This window comes from Thamnophis elegans, chromosome 10 (genome assembly GCF_009769535.1).
Source record: "Thamnophis elegans isolate rThaEle1 chromosome 10, rThaEle1.pri, whole genome shotgun sequence".
NCBI lineage: Eukaryota > Metazoa > Chordata > Lepidosauria > Squamata > Colubridae > Thamnophis > Thamnophis elegans.
The window spans coordinates 12,391,037-12,409,903 of record NC_045550.1 but is presented as its reverse complement, the minus strand read 5'-3'; positions in this window follow the sequence as shown (position 1 = coordinate 12,409,903).

Genomic DNA, 18,867 nt, shown 5'->3' with positions numbered 1-18,867 from the left:
TTTTTTTTTCTCTACAAAAAGAATTTGAGACAACAAAGCAAAGGGAAAATGGGGGGATGTATATGACCACTTTAGTCTTGGCAATTTGATGAAAGTCCCCCCACTAGTGTTATTAATAATAGAACAGTGGACTTCTTTGCAAACGTTAGATATAATTAACTATTTAGTGCAATGGAAGAACTAGCTAAAATATATAAAGATAATACTAAAAGACAAATTAAAAATGGCTGAACAGTTATGGAATTTGGCAACTGCTGAGATCTCATATGACTTTCCGTAATTTTGCAAGACTTCACAGTATATGGTGTGTGTGTGTGTGTGTGTGTGTTGTGTGTGGGGACTTTCATGGGCTTTCATAACTTTCAGAGGGGGCACAGGCAGTGGTAGGATTCAGCCATTTCGCACCACTTCGGGAGAACCAGTTGTTAACTTTCTGAGCAGTTTTGTGAAATGATTTTTGGAAGAATCTTTAGGACAGAGAACTGGTTGTTAAATTATTTGAATTCCACCTCTGGCCACAGATAATGGACATGTGCAAAGTTTTGTGGCAGCAACCTATTTGACAAAGCTTTGGCAGTCTTGAGTTGCCAAATCAGATCAGTTGGTCCAATCAATTTGAATATGGAAAAATTCACATGCATGGATAGAAAAACTGATATTTGAATCAAATTGGAACAAAATTGCTTCTATTAGCAGCATTCAGAAAAGAGAGATCCTTTCCTTCAGCAAGGTATTTTAAGCTCTGCAACAAGTAGTTGCAGAGAATTCTGAGAATTCTGAGAATTTGTGGAAAGTATCAAGAAAAAGCAGGTTCACTAGCATGACAGAAACCTGTTTTTGCAAATTAGATTTTAGCAATAGCAATAGCAGTTAGACTTATATACCGCTTCATAGGGCTTTCAGCCCTCTCTAAGCGGTTTACAGAGTCAGCATATTGCCCCCAACAACAATCCGGGTCCTCGACTTCCTGGGGGCTGGCCTGTTGCCGAGGAGGGCTCCACCGAGCTCCTCAGAGATCTGGTCTGTATATCTAAATAAGATCATAGATAGCACCCCTTTTGGCTAAGAAAGGGGCAGGGAGGATAGCTCCGTAGACTAGGGTCTATTCGTAAGCCACAGCCTTTTTCTTTTTTTTTGGCTGTGGAAGAGATTAGATCCAGCCGAAGCGGAGCTTTTATCTCCGGCCAGTTCTTCTCAGCTGCCTTTTTTTTTGGCAGCCCCAGACAGGCTAGCCCCCCCCAGGACAAAACAAAGTTTTCTCAAGCTAGATTTGATACGGGAGGGTACCACCCCTGTGAGATTTATGCTTTTATTACTATCTTAATACCAGCACCATTCGTCTTAAGACTTCTTTGTTTAAATAGACTTCAAAATGGCGATTTCTCTCCGTGGATGATTACTGGATGTACTTAGCCGGGTTTATCTTCCTGCAGACCGCTCCTTAACAAAATAAACTCTTTTTCTTTGGAAATAGAGGGGAGCGAAGCGCTGCTTACTTGTTTATTTATTATGGCACCCAGATCAAAGAAGCGTCTTGCTACAAATGTGTCTAAAGAATTTAAAGAATCTTTTTTGGAAACACAGCCTTTGTCTCCTACGCCCTCTACTGGAGAAGTTTTAACACAGGAATATCTCTTTAAAATACTTAATACCTTTAAGCAAGAAATTAAGGAATTTGTATTGCAACTTTATGATGATCTAAAATCTAAAGTTAATCAAATGAAGGTGAATACGTTTGCAGCCGTGTCTGCCCTGTCAGATTACTCTGCTGAAATAGAGAACAAATTGGAAAGTCTGGAGAAGGCTAATTTTAACTTGACCACCAATATTCAAATTTTACAAGAAAAAATTAAAAATAACGAAGAACAGCTTATGATGCTAAATTTTGATAGGAAGGCATTTTCAATAAGAGTCAGAGGATTCCGTGAAAAGGAGCAAGAGAATTTGAAACAGACCTTTGCTGAAGCCTTCAGCCATGCGCTGGGAAGCCCGGGATTTAACTTTGATGGGCAGATTCGGAAAATCTATCGCCAGAACTCATTGATAGCGGAACAGCGACAGCTCCCGAGGGACATAATTATACATTTCTCTACAAAGAATCTAGAAACGCGATTGTGCAAAAGTTTCATAATAACAGTCTCCGAGTTGATGACCAGGACGTGATTGTCTTCAAAGATATACCTTTCCAGATGTTGAAAGCAAGAAGGGACTACACTTTTTTAACTAAAGAGCTTAGGAGTCAACAGATTCGATACAGATGGGAGGCCCCTGCCGGCATCACGGTTACATTTGAGAATCAAAGATTTCGTCTTAATTCTGTTTCGGAGGCTCAAGATTTCTATTGTAGGATTCTGAAGGCGGGACTTCCTGACGCGCTTGGAAGAGAGGAGAGACAAGCGGAAGGAGAAAGCAAACGGCTGGCCATGCGGCTGCAAGATGGAGGGGGTAGCCCCTCCTCCCTCGAGAAGCAGAAGAACGCAGATCGAGAATTTAGATACTTCAAAAGACTTCCTAAAGTTGAGGACTGAATGGGGGTTTGAGACCTCTCTCCGGTAGAAAAAGTGGACTAATTTTTATCAGAAGGGAAAGCTGGGTGAAACTACTTTGAGCTAGATTCTAAAGTAACGTTAGCATAAATTTGATAATGGTTAAAGAATGCGGAATGATTTATGTTGTTTAAACTTTGTTAGATGGGACTATTTTAAAATAGAAGGTTAACTGACTCTTGCCGAAAGTATTATTTGAATATGATCCATGCTATTTAACTTTTATTTGAAGGGAAAGTTGGTTGTAATAGTTCTGAGTTATTTTTCAAATAAACGCTAGTATAAATTTGATAGTGGTAAATATTAGACAAGCAAGAGATGAGGGTAAAATGCATGTGAAATGAACTACGTTCTTTGAGGTAAATACCAGACAAGCAAGGGAAGAGGGCAAAATTTACGTTGTTTAAAGCTTATTAGAACAGGAAGCCGCTTGGGATTATCTTAAGATAACTGTAAAAAGAATGTGGAATGATTTATGTTGTTTAAACTTTGTTAGAAGCGACTACCTTAAAATAGAAGGTTAACTGACTCTTGCTGAAAGTATTATTGGAATATGTGGAATGATTCATGCTACAAATCGCTCTGAGTTATATCTTAAACAAATGGTAGTATAAATTTGATAGTGGTAAATATCAGACAAGTGGGGGATGAGGGTAAAATACATGTGGAATGAACTAAGTTATTTAAATCCTATTAGAAGGGGAAGTCGGTTGGAATTATCTTAAGATAGAAATTGATTCCTGTGTAAGGTAATATCTGATCTACGCTGCTTAACCTTACTAAGAAGGGAAATCTGGTTAGATTATTTTGAATTATTGTTGAAAAAGGGGTAAAGAAAGATCATTTACGTTGTTTAAATTTTACTAGAAGGGAAAGTTTGATTACTTGTCTGTAAAGTTATATTTGAATATATGGCATGATCCACGCTGCTTAAATCTTATTGGAAGGGATCATGAGGTTTAGGAAGGGAACGGGAGAGCCTACAGAAGGTCGGGGTAAATAGCAAAGAAGTAAGAGATGAGAATAAAACATAGATAGAATGATTTATACTATTTAAGCATAGATAAAGATGGGGGGCTGAGATCAACACAAAGAGTGGTTTCTTTTTTTTCTTTTTTCTCTTTTCCCTTTTCTTTTTTTTTCCTTTTTTTTTTTCTTTCTCTGCTTTTCTTTTTTTTTTTTGATATATTACTTTTATTTTTATCCATATGTACAAGATATTTTAGATAGAAGGTAGTGCCAGGTGTGGGCCCTGGGAAGTCGGGAAGATTAGGGATGGGGATTGTGGGGGGTGGGGGGTGGGGTGGGGGGGTGTTAACATAGTTTTAACAAGAACAAGAATGTATTTATTACATGGTTCTTTTTTTTATTATTATTATTATTTTTTTTTCCTTGGTTCATTTTACTTTTATCAGATCAAACAACACTCGAATAAAGGCATACACCAAGGAGGGAGGTAGAGGGAAGGAAGAGGGCGGAGTAAGGAAGGAGTAAGGGGAATGTAAGGGGAATGTAAGGAGGGTGTCTGGGGAGTAAGGGGAGAAGGAAGGTTTGAGGGGAAAGGGAAGTAGGAGGGGAGTGTTAGAGGGAGAAAGGAAAGTTGGAGGGGGTAGATGGGGTGTATGGAGGAGGTGGGGTTGTGAATGATGAGTTGTGTTTCCTTTTTACTTGTTCGTTTTCCCTTTTTCTTTTTTTTTCTTTTTTTTTCTTTTCTTATAGTAAATACCCTGTATATAAATGATTGCAAATGGAATGTGAAAATTGAATAAAATATTTTGAAAGAACATCCGGGTCCTCATTTTACCCACCTCGGAAGGATGGAAGGCTGAGTCAACCCTGAGCCGATGAGATTTGAACAGCCGAACTGCAGAACTGCAGTCAGCTGAAGTAGCCTGCAGTGCTGCATTTAACCACTGCGCCACCTCGGCTTTTACCCATAGTCTTGGCTCTTTACTAAATTAGTTCCATATGTTCGTGATGATATACAGATAGTCCTCAAGATATGATGCAGTTGGAACTTTAGTCATTAAGCAATGCAGTTGTTAAGTCACTCAGCCTGGTTTTATGTCCCTTTTTGCTGTGGTCATTAAGCGAATCTGGTTGGAAGAAGACCCCTGGGAAGATCACAAATGGTGATCATATAATTCTAGGATGCTGCAACTGTTAAAAATACACTCAAATTTTGATCACTTAACCATGGGGACACTGTGACGATTGTAATTGTGAAGATTAATCAATCATAAGTCACTTTCTTCATTGCTGTCATAACTACAGTTAAACTGTCGTAAGTTGAGAATTATCCGTAATGATTTGTCTACTTGAATTCAATGGTCATTAAATAAGGCAACAGATACAGTCTTGAACTAGAAAATAAGTTCTAATGAATTGCATAGACCAGACAAATTAAGCTGTTATTTAATCAAGAACCAGTCTGTAATATTTTCAATCATAGTCATCCTTCCATAATTATATTTTATTTTACTTTTGTTAGTAGATATACCAAATGCTAATGAAAGCAATAAATATAAATACAAATTAAACAAAAATAATACTCTAAAAGAAAAGTGCCAATTAAAGTCAGATTTAAAGAACAGCCTTTCTGAAACCGTATCAGATGAGCCTCAACGATGAAAGCTCACATCTTTCTTTATGAATTTACCCAATGATGTTGAAATAGGTGCACCCATCTTTCCCTATATTGGAACCAAAATCAATTCTTTTCTGTTTCAACTTCCTGCTGATTTGCTGCCAGGAAGATCATTGAAGATCATTTAATCTGAAGAGGAAAATCCGCTTCCCAAAAGACTTGCTGAGTGGGCTAAGTGGAGCTATTCATGATGGAAGAAATGGAGAGGAGGAAAAGAAAATGTAATAGTTCTACTTTTTCCCAAAGACTGGACAAAGAAACATTTTTTAAAATAAAACTCTAATACCTAAGAAGCGTTTGAAGGCTGTTCTCAGGCATCCTGGTAATTCCAACAGAGTATTGCATAAAGAGACAATAAATATATATTTTACAATAATTTCCCCTTTTTGGGATGCATTAGTCAGCAGTACTAGATAAAGATGGATAAAACAGAGTTATAATTTGTAGTTTAACTCCTGTCATAAGTAAAACCTCTGCTGTAATTATATTACATCATGTTTTCAATCTGATGAGTTCTGTTCTCACCTTGTTCCTTCTTCTAGTTTTCTTAAAAATATCACAGAACCTGGTTTTTGTCTTAGTTCCCCTAGCAAGTATAGACATTTTATATTTTTCTTTCAGATACTTCCTCCCATCAGCCTCTTTCAGAGAATGGAAAGCCCCCTGGCCTTTTCCAGCTGTTGGAGGCCCATCAAAATAAAATAAATGAGAACATGTGAAAATAAAATAAGACACACGTGCATTCAACCTTAAGTGGAACAGGGTTTAAATCTTTTTTTAAAAAACTATTTCCAAGTATTGAAATGCATGGACTCCTTAAGCTCCAGCTTAGGCAAAATGTCTGGCCTCATATAGAATTCAGAGATTCCATAGTGAATGTCTATCCTAGGCCCAAGAAGAGATTTTTCTTATTCTGGTGCCTTCCAGATATGTTGAGTTTACAACATCTGTTTGCTGGCTGGAGCTTATGAGAATTAAAAAATTCATACAATTGTGGGAGTGAGGGGTCCCAGCAGAGGTGGGTTCCTACCAGTTTGGTCTGGTTCAGTGGTGGGTTGCAGGCGGTACGCCCTGTTACGGGCGTATCGGTACCTGCCGGGAGCACCGGGTACCATTCTGGTACAGAGGGCCCATCCGCCCACCCGCCCTCCTTACCTGTATTTGAGCTCTTTGGTGCTTCTGCGCATGCGCACTGAGCAGCAGGAGCATTGCGGAGGCGTTGCAGAGGTGTTGTGTAGGCATCGCAGACCATTGTAGGAGGTAAGGATTCATGCACGTTCTGTGCGTGTGTGCTGCGCTCGTTCATGTGGTGGACGCTGGGTGTCATTGCACCGTACCGGTTGCAACGGGATCCAGAACCCACCACTGGTCCAATTCTTGAACTTGTACTGCTGCCTTCCAATAGAGAGCGAACTGGTTCTCTGTTTTTGTTAAAAGAGAGCCCTTTTAACAAAAGATCTCACAGATTAGGCCTCCTCCGGATTCCATCTGCTGGTCAATGTCGGCTGGCGACTCCCCGGGGGAGGGCCTTCTCTGTAGCAGCTCCGGCCCTATGGAACGATCTCCCCGTGGAGATCCGGACCCTTACTACTCTTCTGGCCTTTCGCAAAGTGATTAAGACCTGGCTGTTCTAGCAGGCCTGGGGCTGTTGATTTTCATCCAGCCCCATCCTAAGCTACCTGAATGTTGTGCAATTTTAATGTTAGTTATTTTTTATTTTTATATGTTCCCCCTCCCTGTTTATCTGTAAGACGCCCTGAGTCTCTCGAGAGTGGGCGGCATACAAATCCTAATAAACAGTAAACAAACAGTAAACCCTCCACCCGCCCCTTTATTCAGGCTTCTGAAACCCAGCTGATTCAAGGCGGCTGCTTGAATTGGTGCTCCTCAGCTTTTTTTCTGATCAATCTTTGTTCAATTGTGTCGGCGTGTGCGCTCAGCGAACTGGTAGTAAACCGGTTAGGAACCCACCCCTGGGTCCCAGGTTTGGAAAAGCTGACCTGGCCATCATGGCCTACCTCATTTCCCCCGTTTTTGCAATATATGCTTTGGCTCTGATCAGTATCTCTTTGCTTTCTTTCTTACACCTAAGAATGCAATATACCTAATTATACTGCCTCTGTTCTCTATAATTTTATGTTTCCTCAAGAGCCCATTTCTCAATTTGTGTTATATTCTCCCTTCTGTCTCTCACACCCTTTTATTCTGCTGTTGTGTATGGTCTCATTAGGTTATCGGTGTAATTTGGATTGGAGGCTCCTTAGAGTAGAAACCTTGTGTTTGGCCTAATAGATATACCTCATCATGCTGTTAGATGTGTCTTCTGGACTGCATTAAACAGGAGTGGGTAGATTATTAAGGAGAAGCATCTGGCAGTTTTGTGACACCTGGGGTCTGTTTTGCTGTGGCATCACAAAGTATAATAAAGTTATTATTCATCAGATATACATTCTAATGTAGCTCTAGATGTACCATCACATTGAAGCTTTAGTCAGACAACTATGAACTGGTGAATGCTGGTTTCGGGAGGGCCTCTAGGACAATATGACTAATGTTGACCTCTCTGTTTTATAATCAAAAGAACACTAATTGGGTAGTAGAATCACTTTCTTGCATTTTAACAGCATGAAATGTGAAGGGTTACATACGTGTGATAGCTACACCTATGTACGTATAGATACTCCATCATGGCTATTGTTAGTATGGAATTTAGGTAAGTTCTCCCTTATTTGGAGATGCTCAGAGAGACTTGGAGCCCCTTCCCAACTCCAAAGTTGGACAGTTTGTTGCCAAGGAAGAACAACTGTGTGACTGCTCGAAGTGTAACCGAAAGCCTGTGTAACCGTATCTCCCCATGCATTCTTTCAGCACTTCAGAGAGGTCATGTGAATCTCTCTGCAGTAGTAGAGTCTCAGCATAGGAAGTGTGGGTTCCACTTGTATAATATCTATATCTATCTAACATCCAGATTAATGTTACGCAGAAAACATTCTTCTGTGTTTTTTTTCCTAACAGTTGTCACGGAACTTGATGAAAGATAATAATGTTCTTTCAAAATTTCTTTCAAGGCAGGATGATTCCGGTCAAATTTTATGGGGCATTGAGCAATGTTTTTCTCTTACTTACATTCAAGGTGTTGGAAGAATATGTGTGTTTGCTCTTGTGTTATCATTTGCCAGGAAGTTTGTAGCCTCCCTTGTTTCCCACACTTAAATCCCAAGGAAACTGATAATGATAACTCCTGTATTAAGTTTTTTTCACAACGGGTTGTGTGGTCAGCCAGGGAGTTTTAGACTGCTGGAAATATGTGTTACAGAAAAACAATAAACTAGCAGGTTTCAATCTCTAATAGTAAGGTGAAAAAATGTCAAGGGAAGTTCAAAAGACATTCTCAGCATCCTGAGAATAAGGTAGAAAATTAGAAGTTTCTTTAGCAGGATGTGGGAGGGGGGGACTTTGAGAAACTGTAAACTTTGAGTACATTCCAGCATAGTATTAGTACAAATAGTTGATTTATTGCTCAGAAGTTTGCATTTATTTTTTCCTACTTCCTTCATCCAAACAGATGGTGCCAATTGATTTGGGGGCAATGCTTTACATATGAAAAACGAGAAACTTTACAGTTACAATGATATTGCTGTGAATTGTTGCAATTTGTTTTTCATCCAATGTAATAATTCTTCATTTATTTGTGTTAGACGTTCAAAAACTATAGAACCCCAAAATGCCAACATACAGCAAGGCCAATATGTTACTATGTTAGGGATGCTAAACTGAAAAACTTACCTAAAACCCTTTTTTACAGTTCTTACACCGGAACCTGGGGGTGACATAGCAATATGAAAGCATCAGGTGGCTTTTTCTACTCCAGATTTTTTTAAAAAAAATTTTTTTTAGAGGTTTAGGGAGGCTTTTTGAAAGTAAAAAAGTTATCCTCATTCCTATTAGAGCAGTGTTTCTCAACCTTGTCAACTTGAAGATGTCTGGACGTCAACTCCCAGAATTCCCCAGCCAGCGAATGCTGGCTGGGGAATTCTGGGAGTTGAAGTCCAGACATCTTCAAGTTGACAAGGTTGAGAAACACTGTATTAGAGGCTTAATGCGCTTATTCTAGTTTGTCTTCTCTTTTTAAAAAAAAATTAAAATACACACACACACACACACACGTTGGATATTTACATTTAAACCAGATATCGCAGTATAACCTTCAGGGTTTCTGGCCTTGGAAGCAAAAAAAGGGGCTACATATTATCCACAGGCTGCAAAGTTGCCAATCCCCCTCTAGCACCCCATATTTCCTCTCCCGTCCCACAAACACAAGGAGGAGAACTACCATAACTCAGGTCCTCTCATGCCCAACCTTCCAAGCCGATCCAGAAGGATACTATGGTCAAAGTATCAAAGTCCACTGAGAGGTGCAGAAAGCCAAAATGGTTGCATCATGTCCATGTCAAGCTTTCCAAAGGTCATCAACAAAATGCGACCAATGCCATTTCAGTGTTGTGGCCTGAATCCAGATTGAAGAGGGTCCAGATAGTCTACTTAATTCAGGGCTACAGCTGTGTGTGCCAGCCACTTTGTCTTCAACTTTCCCTAAACAGAGAAAATTGAAGACTGGGTGAAAGTTGCCTAATACAAGAGGATGGCCTTTTGAGAGGTGGTATACCATCACCTCATTCAGGGCAGGCTGTACCACCCTCTCCCACAAAGAGACATTAATTACCACTTGACAAACCACTTCCCATCTTCCAGGAAAGCCTTAACCAACCAGGAGGGGCATAGGTAGCCCCGCTCAAAGTCCCAAGGACCCTATCCACTTCCTCGAGAGAAACTGACTCAAACTCTTCCTGGATAACAGGGCTCACACATGTCTTTGTCATCTCCAAAGGATATGCCCATCCAGATCCAACTCTAAGCAAAGAGGATTGACTTTATCTGACAGATACCAAGAGTATTTTTCATAGTGAACCTGCAGGGCTACACTTAAAAAAAAAAAGCCTAGATGGCTATCTACTGATACAATGAGAGCAAAGATGTAAGTATGCTTCACTGATCTTATTATCACCAGATAAGTCCTAATATAGACTCTTACCTCTTCTTGATAGCACTGTAGGCATCTCTTATATTGCTTCATCTCTCTGAATCATTCAGTCAACCATGGAGCTCTATAAGATCCACACAGAGAGAAAGTTCACACAGTTTGGTCCATGGCTCCCACGGTTCATTCTAAGCTATATCAAGAAGCTCAGCCAAATCATGTTATTACATGTTTTGGGGAAAACTCCAAGCCCCCTCTGAAATCACCCTGGGTGTCTCAGGTGTTTGGAATGAGTCAAGCGAATAAGTGGTGTTGGACATTTTCAACCACTGTATGTGGCCACCTGGCGGGTATCTGGTTGGAGAGAAGAGGGAAGGGAAGATGGAGGAGACAGAAAATTATTTAATAGAGTATAACCAGAGATGTGTTCTGACCGGTTACCTGAATCAGTAAAGGGAAACGCGGTGGCCCTGCCCGCCCGCCACAGCTCTACATTCCGTTTAGGTCCCTTTTTTAAGCAAAGCGAAGGTGGAACGCACATGCTCACATTTGCAAAACTGGTAGGGAAATTAAGTAATATCACCCCTGAGTATAACCCTTGTGGCGGAAGGTCCTATTGTGGAAGTATCTGCCTTTCTGAATGCAAGGGGGGGGACACAATCCACCAGAGGTGATTGCTACTGGTTCACACCGGGATTCAGGGCAAACCAGTAAATTGCAACTGGGGTCGCTGAACCAGTAGGGATGGCCAGTCTGGCCACGCCCCCAAGCCTATTCCCCGGTCGCGCATGCCTTGCTGGCATGTTTTTTTACTACTTTTTAAATGTTCTACGCATGTGCAGAACAATTTTTCAGCAACTATGCACGCAGCGAACCAGCAGTAATGCTGGCAGAGAGCCGAGGTGGTGCAGTGGTTAAATGCAGCACTGCAGGCTACTCAGCTGACTGCAGTTCTGCAGTTCGGCTGTTCAAATCTCACCGGCTCAGGGTTTGACTCAGCCTTCCATCCTTCTGAGGTGGCTAAAATGAGGACCTGGATTGTTGTTGGGGCCAATATGCTGACTCTGTAAACCACTTAGAGAGGGCTGAAAGCCATATGAAGCGGTATATAAGTCTAACTGCTATTGCTATTGCTATAGATCCACCCATGAATCCCACTGATTATATTCATAGGTTACCTGCTGTTATGACCCAGTTTACAGAATCTGGAGCAAAAGTAAAGAAAGGACTATAAAAAGATTCATCCTGACCTAGCCTGAACTTTTATAGGAGCTGTTTCTCAGATATCTGCCACAACTTCATACTCAGTTGAACAGAGGTATAACAGGAAGCCAGTGTCAGCTAGAAATAATTCTCTAGATTATTATCCAAAATTTTTGATTTCCTACAGATCCAGAACCTTTTTTTTTTTAAGTGCCATTTGGTTGAAGCGCATAGTTGTTAAATCTCTCACATCATTTTTGGCTGCAGGCAATGCTGCTCTCCATTTTCCTGAAAGGTATACATTATTTTATTTCCTTTGGATGACATAACTTTGGGAAACAGTGATATCTATGCACATTTGTTTTCTTTATAAAACACAGAAGCATCTGCCTCCTATGGCTAAATTTGCAGTCCAGGGCTCTCTCTCCTGGTCTTTCTAAATGTAAACGGGGAGCTGCAGAAAAACCTGCATTTACCTCTTTCCTTTTACTAAAGGATTCCATATTCCAAAGGTTGGAGGAAACAGAATTTAGGCTGAAGAGACACATTTCTGCCCTGTTTTAAAATACATTTGGAACATACAGTATTCTAGCTCTTGACCAATTTAATAATGATTGCTAGTAATATTACAGAAAAATATCCATTGAAAAACAGTGCATCTCAAATTCCGTAGTAATAGGTTTCTTTATATAGTGTTATTTTGTTGGCCAAAACTGTACTCTGCACATCGACTATAAGAGCCCTGATATAAAATTACATTACATTGGAAGAGAAAAATACTGTTGCATGCTTTTGGTTTTTAAAATGTTTGAGGATATATCTGCAGAATGGCAAACATATTGGCTAAGGTAATTGCCTCATAAAATGTATATGTATATATAAATTTAAATATTCCCACTGATTTAGACCTGGCTGGTTTCAGAAGATTTTCCAAGATACATATTATTCTCTTTCTCAGAAAATACTCAGAGATTCAATGATCAGATAATCATAATGAGAAACAGTCTGATCTAGTAGTTAAAGTACTATACTAGAAAGCAGGAGATGGTGAGTTCAAATCCTGCTTTAGCCTGAAAGCCAGCTGGTCGCTCTCTCTTAGCCCAACCCACCTCAAAAGATTGTTGGGAAAATAAGAAGATGTTGGATATATTCGCCACCTTGTGTTATTTGTTGAAATAATAAACGCAGGTTACAAATAATAAATAACATAATATGTTAAAGGGCTGCCTAAGACAAGAGAAATAGTGAAAAATTGAATTTGAGAGAATTCACTTGATTCTACTATTTATTTGTTAGATCTTCAAATAAATACAAACTTGTTCTTTGCAGATTTCAAAGAAGCTTCCAGATCTTTTTTTCCGTGGTCTCCCACCAAGGTAAAGCCAGGCCTGTTTGTCTTCAGTGTCAAATGCCTTTCTAGGCCTTCAGAACAGATTTTTTGGGAGTAATTCCGCTTGTAGCTACTTTGACTTGCAGTAGATGGCAGTGAATAAACACAAAAGGCTTACTCTTGCTATGGGCTGAAAAATAAAAGCCGGCTTGAAATATGGAATGCATTTGGTGTAGAATAAGCATACTTGGGTCTGACAGGATAAAAGGATGAATAGATAGGCTAATAAAACATATGAAATTACCAAACTAGACAGCAATGACCATATGAGCAAATAAACTAAGTATGTTTTCGTGACAGTGATTACAGTCATGAGGAACAATATTCAGGAAGTTAGTTCTCTCTCTTATTATTAAAGCAATGGGTAAATAGAGATCAGGTTGGGGCTAGAAACAAAATGGTAGCTTGAACTCTGCAAGGTTTGCCTATGAGTGAATGTTTATACACGTCTACTCAAAAGAATGTCCTATTTTCAACAAAGCTTGCTTTCAAACAAGAATAGAATAAAATCATAGCCTTAACGGAGCTGGGCTGATTTCTAAGAATACACTGACAACGGTGATTTATTTAAGTACAAAAGTGGAGCTTTACATAGAGCTAGTCCTAATTTCTTGATATCTCTCCAACAAGCAGGTTGTCAGCGATTATAGATCAAGATTTTCATGAAACATAAATCACCTCCATCAGTGTCACCCAACCAGTTCAAATCCACCAGGATTATCATTCATGAAACACAGAATATTTGCTGAAAAGATGTAGGGCCTTTTCCAATTGACCAACAGACGAAGGCAAAGAAATTTAGCTGGTACCTTACCCTCTGAACCAGCTTAAGTTCAAGAGTGGTTGGAGTTCCCTCCCTCCAATGTTATAGAAAACGGAAATAAACACATTGTTCGTATACCCTTTGCTCACATTTTAGATCACATTTTGTGCATGTACCCAGAAGCATGCAAAACAATAACAATGCTGAATTCTTGCTTTGATCAACTCTAAAGCTACCTAGAGCTACCTAGAAGCTACCCTTCCTCTATTTAACAGCCCCTGTGAGAAGTTACAAGAAATACACTTGTACGTGTAATTTATACAGAAGATCCACATGCTGCTAAGGTGTTTGAAAAAGGAGATGGGGAACTTCCCTTTAAATCACCAGTATTCTAAAATTCTGTGGGAAGAGGATTGCCTTGAGTAACGAAGGTGAGAGGAGGTGGATTTCATCACAACCACACAGGTCTGCATCTGATTCCGACCAGGCATAAAGTCCACATGTCAACATTTCTGTATTTCATCAAAACCATCCTCTTGCAAAGCTTTTTTTTTTTCATCTACTGCAGTGGTTCCCAAACTTGGCAACTTTAAGACTTGTGGACTTCAATTCCCAGAATTCTGATCTACAGGGTGCTATCATACACAGGTTTCCTTGGAAGAGATTCCAGCTCAGTTCCATATTCAACTATTGTTTCTATTTTCTTTGTTTGTCTTCACTAAGCTTTAACTCATTTTTATAGAAAACCAGCTTCTTGCAAACATTAAAGTCACGGTGGGATATATCTAGAGGAGGCATTATTTTCCACCAGCTTTGATAGTCTGCTAGACAAATAACTTAGATATCTGATAGATAACACATTTTTTTTCAATTAGTGAGTATCCCTAGAACCAACAAATGTAACTGCTAATAAATGTTTTTGGCCCTGGTTACTATACTTTTGTTTATTGCACCATAAAAAGAATTGAATCAAGCACATTTTTTATCAGAAGACAGATAAAGGTAAATTTCCCTTAGCACATTTTTGATCATCTAAATCTCTCAAAAGATCTCACTTGTATTGTCTAATGTTGCTATAGGAAGATAGAACTTTTGCCTACCCTTCTACCTGAAATCCCAACATCACAGGTAGAGGACGTTTTGCTGTCAATAATTATCTTGAAAGACCCATGGAAGATTATTTCAACAGATCAGTGGTTCTCAACCTGTGGTCTGCTGACCCCTGGGGGGGGGGCCACGATGTCATCACAGGGAATCCATAAAGTCTTGAAAAAATGTTATGATTTAAATCTTAAGTTAGGTCTTGGTGGTCCGTGGCCGGGGTCTCTGGCCACAGAAGTATTTAAAGGCGTCTGTGGTGAAGAAAAGCTTAAGAACCACTGTAATAGATGATTACTGTGGTGAGATTACTATCTGCACCAAGTTGGAAACATTGGGCATTACCCACCATGGAAGAATGCTTGGTGAAATGGTAAAACTTGGTGAAGATGCTGAGATGCTTGGTGAAACTTGCTGAGATAGACAAACTGGTTTTTTTTAATTGAAGAAAAGGATAATATGTACATTTATTGGTGACTGGAAAACACTTTGTGGACTTCTTGTGCAAAAAATAAAAGAAGAACTTGTGGTTTATGATTTTGAGAATTAGGAAACATAGATTATAGAAAAGGGAAAAGACACAATGTAACTTTAGAGCAAGGAATTTGATTAGAATGTTGTTTGATTATATAATCATTCTTTTACTTTCTTTCCCTTTTTCTACATCCTTTATCTTTGTGTCATCTTTAACTTTCCTGCCTTTTTATTTTTCACATTTACTTTACTATATGTTTTCTTTGTATGCATTTTGTAATATATATAAAATCTTTTAATAGAAATTATTTTAAATTTTTTTTTTGAAAGACTTGCATCTCAGCTCTGAAAATTTGAATGGACCATGGATCTGAGAATACTTAAATGTTATGAACCTTAAAATTTGAAAGTTTTAAATTCTTGAAACAAGCAGGAGGAAAAAACGTGAATGTTGAAGTGGAGGAAGGAGAAAGATAGGGAGAATATATCAACATTGAATTAATCAACTAGTAGTAATGGATAGCATAGCAGTAATGGAATAAAGAGAGGGAGTTGTTCTCCTAAATTCTCCTTATGGCTCACTTTTACAAATATATCAGAACAAGTGGGTCTTAAGACATTTAGGGCTTTAGACAGTTGAATGAACACTTTTTATTTTCCCCTCAACCAAATATGGGAATCAATATTTTGAAGTTATATAATCATTTGAGGTCAATGAAATCCTTGGAACAGTCTTCAATGGCAAACTGTCATAGACTGCATTGAAATGGTCCCTGATAGAAGTTTAATTTAACCAATGTGATTATCAGCTTCATATGATGATGCTCATATAAAGCTGACTTAAATTCAAGCAGACTCTTTTACAGCTGGATCCTGCCAAATCCAGCCTAAATATCTAGCTCTGTACAACCAAACATAATAATACCAGTTTATACAATCTCCGCAGTTCAAGCTAATATAACTATGCTATGTCTGTCTGCCTGTCTATCTATCATCTATCTGATTCAGTGAAATATTACTGTTGTTTCAAATTAGGAAAAACCCTTTAACTAAGTACCGCATAACTATATTTTCTCAAGAAATTGGGGTGTGTTTTTTTATTTGTTACCGTAGTATTTCTTGGAAATCTAAATGTTTTAAGTGTCATACAAAATTCAGAAATAATATAAAAATAATAAAGAAAATATGAAAAATGTAGTCCAGCCTAGTAGCTCATCCTCGCTACATAAACAATATTAAAAGGGGGAAAAATTAGTACAGAATAAGCATAGCTAGGCAACACTGAAATTAAAACTGGTGTCCATACTATTGGGACTACAATAAATTACTGAAAGATTAGAACGATAGAAAGGTTTTAAGAGAGTAGTTGGAGCGAAATGCAGACCCTAACTTTCTTAGGTTATTTAAAAAAACTTTGAAACAAATTTTTAAAATATTTTTTGTTTCATGGTTACATATTCTAAATGTACCCAGCAGGGATCTCATTACTAGTGAAGAGATTCCTTCTTTGCAAGGGGAAACAATATAGATCTAGATAATGTTAAGAGTCAACAAATATGTACTCATCCTCATCTTAGCCATTGTCCATCCATTGCAGGATGAAGTCCTCTTCTTCATGATTCCAACCCATATGGGTCCTGAGCTTTCTTTTGCCAATTGGCCCCATAATATTTGCTTATGTCACTGATCCAACTTGTTTTAAGTCTCTTTCACAGATGTTTTTTTTTAAGTGGGATCTATTCTATGACTGCCTTGGTCCGCTTGCCATCAGTTCTTCTTGCTATGTGACCAACCCATTTCCATTGCAATACTTTTACTCTCTTGATGATATTATATATTTTCGTGTGTTCTCTAATCCATTGTCTTGTAACCCTGAGCATGTACAAAGCATATAAAGCTTATCACTGATTCATCACAACCTTTTAAAATGTGATACTAATGACATGTGTGAGTGCCGTGACTTGCAAAAGTCTTATTGGCCACATGGGCTGAAAAATCTGGAATTTACAGTCCATGTGCATTTTAAAAAAGGCTGGGGAATACTTATTGATCATTTGTTTCATGATTCATCTAGTCTGAACATGTGATCACATTTTTTTTTTTTTTGCGCAAGATTCTGCCCAAACGTAACCAACTACCAATGTTATACAGCTCAACAGAAGGCAGTTTGGTCATCTCTGTGAGCTTATTTTTTTAATCTTTTAAATTTTATCTTGACAAATTTGGGGTATACAGTTCCGGATTGTTGTTGGGGGCAATATGCTGACTCTGTAAACCGCTTAGAGAAGGCTGAAAGCCCTATGAAGCGGTATATAAGTCTAACTGCTATTGCTATTGCTATCCAAATAATGCCAAAAGGCACAAACACTAATTTTCTTTCTGTTTTAGGATTAAATTCTAAACGGGCAAATAGATATGGCAGATGCAAAAACAACAAGAAATGTAATAACTTTAGGACAGCTAGGTCAGTTTATATTGGCTGAAAACCAAGTTCCCTGCTTCCAGATAGGCTTTAATGATAATATTTTAGTTATATCTATGAGAATAGAATATTCTACAGATCCTAGGCATACTTTGTAGATATAAACAATAATAGAGTTCTCTTGCCTTATAGAAACACACCATTTATATTTTTTCTGCTAAATGAGCAAGAGAAGGATTGCCAACATGTAATTATATAAAATATATACCATGCTGATTAGGGATTCTTGTTCTTTAATGTTCAAAAGAAGCTTTTAAGTTCATGTTATATCTTCTCTCTTCCTTTCTAATGAGATATGCCTTATCTGGCTCAGGGCATGAAAAAAGATACAATTAGTTTGACGGGGGGAAAATGCTAATAGTGTCATCAGTAAGGAAATTTCTTCCAAAAGTATAAGATGAAGTCTCAATTTTCCTGAAGCTTCCTCTTGGTTGGGTGATGGAATTCATAGTCAAAAAAAAAATTAATTAATTGAAAATTCCCACGCAGAGTTCTGCTAAATCATAGTAGAATTTGGCAATTTTTCTTATGGGGTCAGGATAGAAAAAAAGGAACTTTTTGGCTAACTTGCTTCCAGAACTGCAAATGTTACAAATGTACGTACGTATGTATGTATGTGGGTAGCTGCTGGCATTACTGCCGGTTCGGTGTGTGCACAATATATTAAGAGATTGTGGTTTCGGTTTCCTCAGGGTAACTAGAAGATGACGTCTTCTCTTACTTCCTCGAGATGGTCGCTGGTCCATATTTGCAACAGGTTCACTTGAGATCCCCTTGATGCTGCAGTCTTGAGATACAATCAACCGATGATTAAGTAATTCACCCAATAAAGAGAGAGCCAGTTCAGCTTTAAACAAGACAGGATCTGTTTGGAGATAAATATGAACATAATTAAGGGGGTCATTTATGCAGCTTAGACAGTTCCTGTAATATGCTGGCTGTCCTTGTTATGTGAACAGAGGCTAATAAGTACAGTATTGTGTGGACCATATATAGTGGTTTTATACGTAAGCAATTGTATTTTGGTTCTGTTTAGCGACGTCTAGGGCTTACAGAATTATGCTCTCCATAATCAGCTAATAAAATGTTAATGCTGCTGGTGACATGCTTGGTGTCTTTAACATGTATTAGGTTAGGAGGCTCATCTGTTAATATGAAAAAGCAGATTTGCTTGCCGTGTGGCCTGAAAACTAGAGTTAATAATCAGAAAAATGAGAAAGAAATAC